The 7,886-nt window shown below is 35.2% G+C and overlaps 1 pseudogene; it reads left to right on the top strand.

Annotated features, from left to right (window-relative positions):
* Positions 1 to 6,408: 6,408 nt before the first annotated feature.
* On the top strand, positions 6,409 to 7,105 carry LOC105304695 (annotated as a pseudogene).
* Positions 7,106 to 7,886: the final 781 nt, after the last annotated feature.

Here is a 7,886-nt window from a genome sequence, read left to right as displayed (position 1 = left end):
AATTATATTAAATTTACAAGCTTATATCTTAATTCTTTTTCTTGGGAATGAGAAGTGCTCTTTTAAATGAGCTAGTAAAAGTTGGTAACATAGTTAGTGGAAAAAGAGAAGTAATATCTTATAAAAATATATACAGAACTCTCCAAGAACTATCAGATTCCATTAGAAAGAGCAAGATAAGAATAATGAGTATACCGGAAGAGAGGGAGAAAGGTACAGAGAACTTATTTGAATAAATGATTGACAAGAATTCCCCAATTCTATGGAAAGAATTGGACATTCAAATCCAAGAAGTTAATAAAACACCTAATTATCTCAATCCAAGAAGTCCTTCTCCAAAGCCATAATAGAAAAGCTGTAAAAAATTAATGACAAAAAAAGAATTATCAAGGCAGCCAGGGAAAAAAGAGAGTAATTTATAAATCTCATTGGATTATCATTAGATATTTCAGCATAAACCCTACAACCAAGAGAAAGTAGAATCAAATATTAAAATTATTGAAAGAGAGAAATCACCAGCCAATAATAATATGTCCAGCAAAGTTATCCTTTCGATATGAAGGAGAAACGAAGGCTTTTCCAGACAAAAGCTGCAGGAATTTACCACCACAAGACCTGCATTACAAGAAATGCTGAAAAGTGCTCTTCTAACTGAAATAAAAAGACAAAAGGATAGAATACTGCAAGTGGGATAAATAACAGACAGACAGAAGCAAGAAATTGCAACCCTTGTTCAGAAAAGGGTATTAAATGCTTACATCTAACATAAAGGTTAAAGGAGATAACAAAATACTTTTTAAAAAAGAAGAGAACAGTTACTGCATTTAAAAATAAACTCACAGCATAAAAGAGATAAATTGTGAGCATAAAGGGATAATTTGTGACAATAAAAATATAAAAAGGGAACGGAGAGAGAACTAAACTTGCACAGGTCAATGGCAATAAGATGCAATCAGAAGAAAAAGAACTGTTGTACATATTAAACTGTTTTTGCACAAACCTAACAGCAATCTCAAAACAAAAATCTAGAACTAAGGCGAGTAACAAAAGAAGAGATAAAACAATGGAAAAATTATTGAATACCACCAAACTAAAATAGGAGACAGAAACACAGGGGCTAAGAAACAATGGGGATACAGAGCTGCCTGAAAACAAAAGATAAAATGGCTATAGGAAATCCTCATATATCAAAAATCACCCTAAATGTAAATGGAGTGAACTCACCAATTAAAAGGCATAGAGTAGTGGGATGGATCAAAAAACAAAACTTGTCTATTCGCTGCCTTTCGGAGACCCTTCTCAGTTGCAAAGACAGACATAGACTCAAAGCGAAGGGGTGGAAGATGATACTCCAAGCAAATGGCATACAGAGAAAAGTGTTGTAACCTTACTTATATCTGACAAAATAAATTTAAGATAAAAAGCTAACAAGAGGCAAAGGTGGACACTTTAATGATAATGGGGACAATACATCAAGAAGACATAACACTTATTAATGTATATGCACCCAACCTGGGAAAACCAAAAGACATAAAGCAATTACTAAGAGAACTAAAAGGAGAGACTGACAAGAGTACAATTATAGTAGGGTACTTAAATATCGTATGGACATTAATTGATTGATCAACTAAAAAGAAAAATTAGTTAAGGAATTATCAACCTTAAATGATGCATTAGAACAAAAGAACATAATCAATATTTACAGAGTTTTTCATCCCAGAACACCAGAAAGTAGATTCTTCTCTCGAGCACATGGAACATTCTCTTGGATATACCTTATATTGAGGCACTATCGAGTTTTAACAAGTTTCAGAAGACTGAAATCATACCAAGCACATTCTCTGACCACAATCCTTTGAAACTAGAAATCAATTGCAAAAAGAAATATGGGAAAACCATAAATCTGTTGGGAATAAACAAAATGCTTCTGAACGATGACTGGGCCAAATAATAAATATAAGACCTCGAACGATACACACAAAGACAAATGAAAATACTACAACATATCAAAATTTGAGGACGCAGCCAAAAAAGTGATATCAGGGAAGTTTATAGCATCACAGGCCTGCCTTGAAAAACAAGAAAAATTGAGGAGGGAAAAAAAATGTCATACATGACAAAGGCTCTGTTCATCCTTCTGGCGACCAAATCAAAGTTGTGACAGAAACAAGGAGCAAACAGCAAAGAAAAATCACCTGGGATCTAGATGAACAAGCCATACAATTAGGGAAAATCTAAGAAATCACCGTGCAACAGTAGAAGGAAGGCTGGGGTGAGGACATGAGCCTGCCCAGTCCTGAGTGGCTAAGTGGGACAGAGGCTATGGCATGGCAGTTGCAGACACCACTTAAAGGGGCTGTACCTATGAGAGAACTTCTCAGTGACAGACCAACTCGCTCTGAGCAGCTGTGCCCGATCGGTTGTGCAGGGAGCACCAGGGATTTATAGGGGGACATTGAGTTGTCGGACTGAGGGCATAAGTGAGACTCACTCTGTATAGAAGTGCCATTGGTATACATGTTCCTTTGCTGAGCTCTCCCCCATTCCAGTGAGCGGACTCTGTGCAATCATAGCGGGAGATGTCACCAAACTGGATAACAGAGAATGCTCTGCCCAGAAGATTCCCTGAAACTCCACCTCTCCCAATTCGAGGCCCCACCCAAGTCAAATCCATGTATGTCTTCGCTTACTCAAGTGCCCTTTGCTGAGCAGTAACTAGACTCACCTTGGTGTCAACTGGCTTTGGTTTTTTGGTGTGGCCTTTTGAGGCAACTTTAAGCACAGCACCTGTGGATTGCTTGCTGATTCTTAACAGGTGGCCCCCGGAGGGGAGGGGCACAGGATTGGGGTAAATTTGGCCTGCAGCCGAACCCCACTCTGGACTGTGCCACTGGACATCTTCTACACAAATCTTCCTTAGTAAGACTGGGAGATTTAAGAGCTTTGCTAAGTACATAGAAACAGACACAGAAAGGCAGCCAAAATGGGAAGACAAAGAAGCAGGAACCATATGAGAGAACAGAACAGAGATGTAGAATTAATGAAGTCAAGCATTCTAACAGATGCAGAGTTCAAAACACAGGTTATGAAGATGCTCAATGAACTAGTGGGAGGTGTAGATGAATTCAGTGAGAACTTAAACAAAAAGATAAAAAATTTAAGAGTGGAAATGGAAATTATAAATGGGAATCACTCAGAAATGAACACATTATCTACAATGAGAAGGATATTAAATGGAATAAACAAAGTGAATAAAGAAGAGGATCAAATGACGTACATAGAGGATGGGAAAGTCAAGGCCACTCAATCAGAATGGCAAGATAAAAGAAGTCAAGACTATAATAATAATTTAAGGAGCATATGAGATACTATTAATGGTTACAATATCCATGTCATAGCAGTAATTGAGAAAAAAACAAAATCTTCAAGAGCTATTTGAAGAAATAATGATGGAAAACTTCCCTAATCTCAAGAAGGAATAGACTTAAAACCCCAGGAAGCTCAGAGAGTTCCCCAAACCAGGAAGTCAAAGAGGCCTACACCAAGGAGCAACATAATTCAATTGCCAAAGGTTAAATACAAAGATAGAATCTTAAAAACAGCAAGAGAAAAGCAGTTACTCACCTTCAATGGAACACCCATAAGACTTATTTCTCAAAAGAAACTATGCAAGATAGAAGATCTTGGCACAAAATATTTAACGTGATAAAAACCCAGGAGGTATAACCATGAATACTTTATTCAGCAAAGCTCTCATTTAGAGTTGAAGGATAGATAAAGAGCTTCCCAGACAAAAATAAGCTGAAAGAATTTATCATCACAAAGCTAGTATTACAGGAAATGTTGGAGGGACTTCTTTAAGAAGGAAAAACATGTATCAAAACCAGGAATAAAGAATGGTAATAACTACATTCCTATCAACAAGTACCTCAAATGGAAGAGAATTAAACACTCCAACCAAAGATAGAGTGGCTGAATGGAGAAGAAAACAAGACTCCTACATATGCTGTTTACAAGAAATTCACTTCAGGTTAAAAGACACACAGAGACTAAAAGGAAGGGGATGGAAAAAGATAAGGCCTTGATGGACCTAGTAAGTATTGTGCTGAATGAAATGGGTCAAATAGCCAAAGACAAATATGGCATGATTTTACGTATATGTGGAATCTAAAGAACAAAATCAGCAACAACATCAAAAGTGGAAATAAACTCATAGATACAGAGAGTATATATGTATGTATGTATGTATGTATGTATGTATGTATGTATGTATGTATGTATGTATGTATGTATTACTTTTTAGGTGAGGCAACCCTTGGTTGACTTCACAGATTGCAAGGACCTTGGTAGCTTACAATCTCTAATTTATTTTATTTTATTTTTTTCAGCCTGCAAACTCTGATCTTCCTAGGTGGTCTCCCACCCAAGTAGTAACAAATCCCGACCCTCCTTAGCTTCCGAAATCAGACAGGATTGGATTCGTTCAGGGTGGCATGCCTCTAGACAATACACAAAATATTTAGAGGGGGATACTAGATGGGAGAGGGTTGGGGGCGACAAAAAAAATGGCAAAGTGATTAAGAGGTACAAATGTTTAGTTGCAGAATAGACATGGAGTTGTAGAGTATAGTATGGGGAAGATGGTTAATAATGATATACTATGTAAGGGGGAAGAGGTGTACTAGATTTAGTGGGGTGATCACTTTGAGAGTTTCTGGATCTCTGATGACTGTTGTATACAACTGAAATTGGATTAGTATCGTATGCCAACTATAATTGGAAGAAAAAACTTAATGAATTGTATAGTGTAAATAAAAGCAACATATTGTCTAATATATTTCAATAAAGACAAAAAAAACAAGAAAAATCTAAATTATCACATCACCTTTAAGATAAACAAAACCCAAAGTCAGCCGAACAAAAGAAATAATAAAAATTAGAGCAGAATTAAGTGCAAAAGAGAACAAAAAAGACAATAGAAAAAAATAATTAACAACAAGTTGGTTTTTTGAATAGATGAATAAAAGCTACAAACTTCTGGCTAGACTCACTAAGGAAAAAAAGAAAAGACTCAAATAAACATAATCACAAATGAAAAAGAAGTTACAATGGACACTACAGAAATACAAAGGACTATACAAGAATACTATGAAAGGCTATATGCCACCAAATTTGATAACTTAGGAAAAATGGACACATTCTTAGATATATACAACCTTTCTAGTCTGAATAATGAAAAATTGGAAAATATAAATAGGCGAATCAAAGATAAGGTGATTACAAGTCATCAAAAACTCCTAAAAAATAAAAGTCCAGACCAGATGGCTTCACTAGTGAATTATGCCAAACTTTCAAAGAATATTTAATATCTCTTTTTCGCAAATTTTTCCAAAAATTGAAGAAAAAGAAATACTAACCCATTTTTTGAGGCCAATATTACCCTAATATCAAAACTTAGCAAGGCAACATAAAGAAGAAAATTACAGACCAATATCTCTAATGAATATAGATACAAAATTTCAAAAGAAAATACCAGTAAATTGAATAAAATTATATATTAGAAAGGTAATACATCATGATCAAGTGGGGTTCATTTCAGTAGCACAAGAATGGTTCAACAAATGCAACTCAATCAATGTGATAGACTACATTAAAAAAATAAATAATAAAAGTCGTATGTTCATATTAACAAAAGAAGAAAAGCACTTGGTAAGATACAACATCCATTTATGATTAAAACACTCAATAAAGGAAAGTACTTTAAAAGAATAAAAGCCATATATGACAAACCCTCAGCTAATATCATATTCAATGGTGAAAAACTGAAAGCATTTTCTCTAAGATCAGAAAGAATATAAGGATGCCCACTCTTGTCGCTGTTACTCATACCGGAAGTACCAGCCAAACCAATCAGGCAAAAGAAAGAAATTAAAAAAAAATCCAAATTGGGAATGAAGAAGTCAAATTGTCACTTTTTTCAGCTGAAATGATTCCCTATATAGCAAACCCTAAAGACTACACCAAAAGAATATTAGAAACAATAAAATGCAGAGAAGTTGCAGGATAAAAAATCAATGTACCCAAATCTGTCATGTTCCTATATACTAAAAACAAAATATCAGAAAAAGAAATGAAGCAAACCATTCCATTTGCAATTGCAACAAATGAATAAAATACCTAAGAATAAACTTAGCACAGGAAGTGAAGGATCTGTATACTTAAACTACAAAACATTGTTGAGGAGATTGAAGAAGACACAAAGAAATGAGAAGATATTTCATATTCATGAATTGGAAAAATTAACATAGTTAAAATGACCATTTACCCAAAGAAATATAGAGATTTAATGCAATCCCCTTTTAAAATCTCAAAGGCATTTTTCAAAAAAATAGAACAAAGATTCATCACATTTAGAGCTCTCAATCAGATGGACCCAGAGATGCTTCTGGAAGTAACAACATGAAGACTGCCCAAGGAGAACCCCAAGTTCAGTTCAAACTTGTATTGTTTACTGATAGTGGGACTAGAAAACCTATATTTATGAAATGTCTTCTGACTGGTGAATTTAAGAAGTATGTAGCTACCTGGGGTGTTGTAGTCCACCCTGGTGTTCTACACCAACAGAGGACCTATTACTTTCAATGCATGGGACATGGCTGGACAGGAGATTTGGTGGACTGAGAGATAGCTATTACATCAAAGTCCAGTGTGTCATTAAAATAGTTGATGTAACATCAAGAGTTACTTACAAGAATATGCCTAACTGGCATAGAGATTTGGTACAAGTATGTGAAAACAGCCTCATCGTGTTGTGTGACAACAAAGTGGATACTAAGGACAAGAAAATTAATGCAGAATCACTTGTCTTTGATTGAAAGAAGAATCTTTGCTACTATGACATTTCTGCCAAAAATAACTACAACTTTGAAAAGCCCTTCCTCTGGCACGCTAGAAAACTAATCGGAGAACCTAACTTGGAGTTTGTTGCCATGCCTGCTCTTTCTCCACCAGAGGCTGTCATGAACTCAGCTTTGGCAGCACACTTGAGCACGATCTAGAGGTTGCTCAGAAAACTGCTCTCCCGGAAGAGGATGACAGCATCTAAGAAGTTGAAGCAGGAGCTAGTGTCAGCAGTCTAGTTTTATAGGCAACTGTCCTGTGATGTCAGTGGTGCAGAGTATTTGCAACTTTATTCTATAGCTAAGCAGAACATGTGCTTAATCGTGGGGATGCTGAAAGAGATGACTGAGATTCAGAGTGAATGTGGCAGTTAAAAAATACCTTCATTATTTGGATCTGCATATTTAGCTGTTTTGGAAAGCAGTTGTTTCCTTATTGAGTTTCAAATACAAGATTGCTACATTAATATCACAATACTCAGTGGTGAAATCTTGTTTGTTACTCTCATTCACATTCCTTTCTATTTAGAATCAGAATAAAGTTGTATTTCAATTAAAAAGAATACTCATCACATTGGTATGGAACTACAAAAGACCCTGAATATTCAAAGCAATCTTGAAGAAAAAATAGCAAAGCTAGAGGCATCACACTCTCTCACTTCAAATTATACTCCAAAGCTACAATAATTAAAAAAGTTTGGTATTGTGAGAAAAACAGATGCACAGACTAGGGAACAGAATTGAGAGCCCAGAAATAACCACACATGTAGCTGGGTAAATGATTTTCAAAAGAGTCAGGTACATACAATGGAAAAAAGAAAGCCTCTTCAATAAATGGTATTGAAAAATTAGAAAGCCACATGTAAAAGAAGGGAACTAGAATGCTAACTGATACCATAAATAAAAAATAGCTAAAAGGACTAAATACTGAAATAAAGACCTGATAAAATAAAATACACAGAAGAAAACATAGGTATATAACTTATG

This window comes from Pteropus vampyrus, unplaced genomic scaffold (genome assembly GCF_000151845.1).
Source record: "Pteropus vampyrus isolate Shadow unplaced genomic scaffold, Pvam_2.0 Scaffold349, whole genome shotgun sequence".
NCBI lineage: Eukaryota > Metazoa > Chordata > Mammalia > Chiroptera > Pteropodidae > Pteropus > Pteropus vampyrus.
Note: the sequence above shows the minus strand (reverse complement) of the source record. Positions and strands in the feature narration are given on the sequence as shown.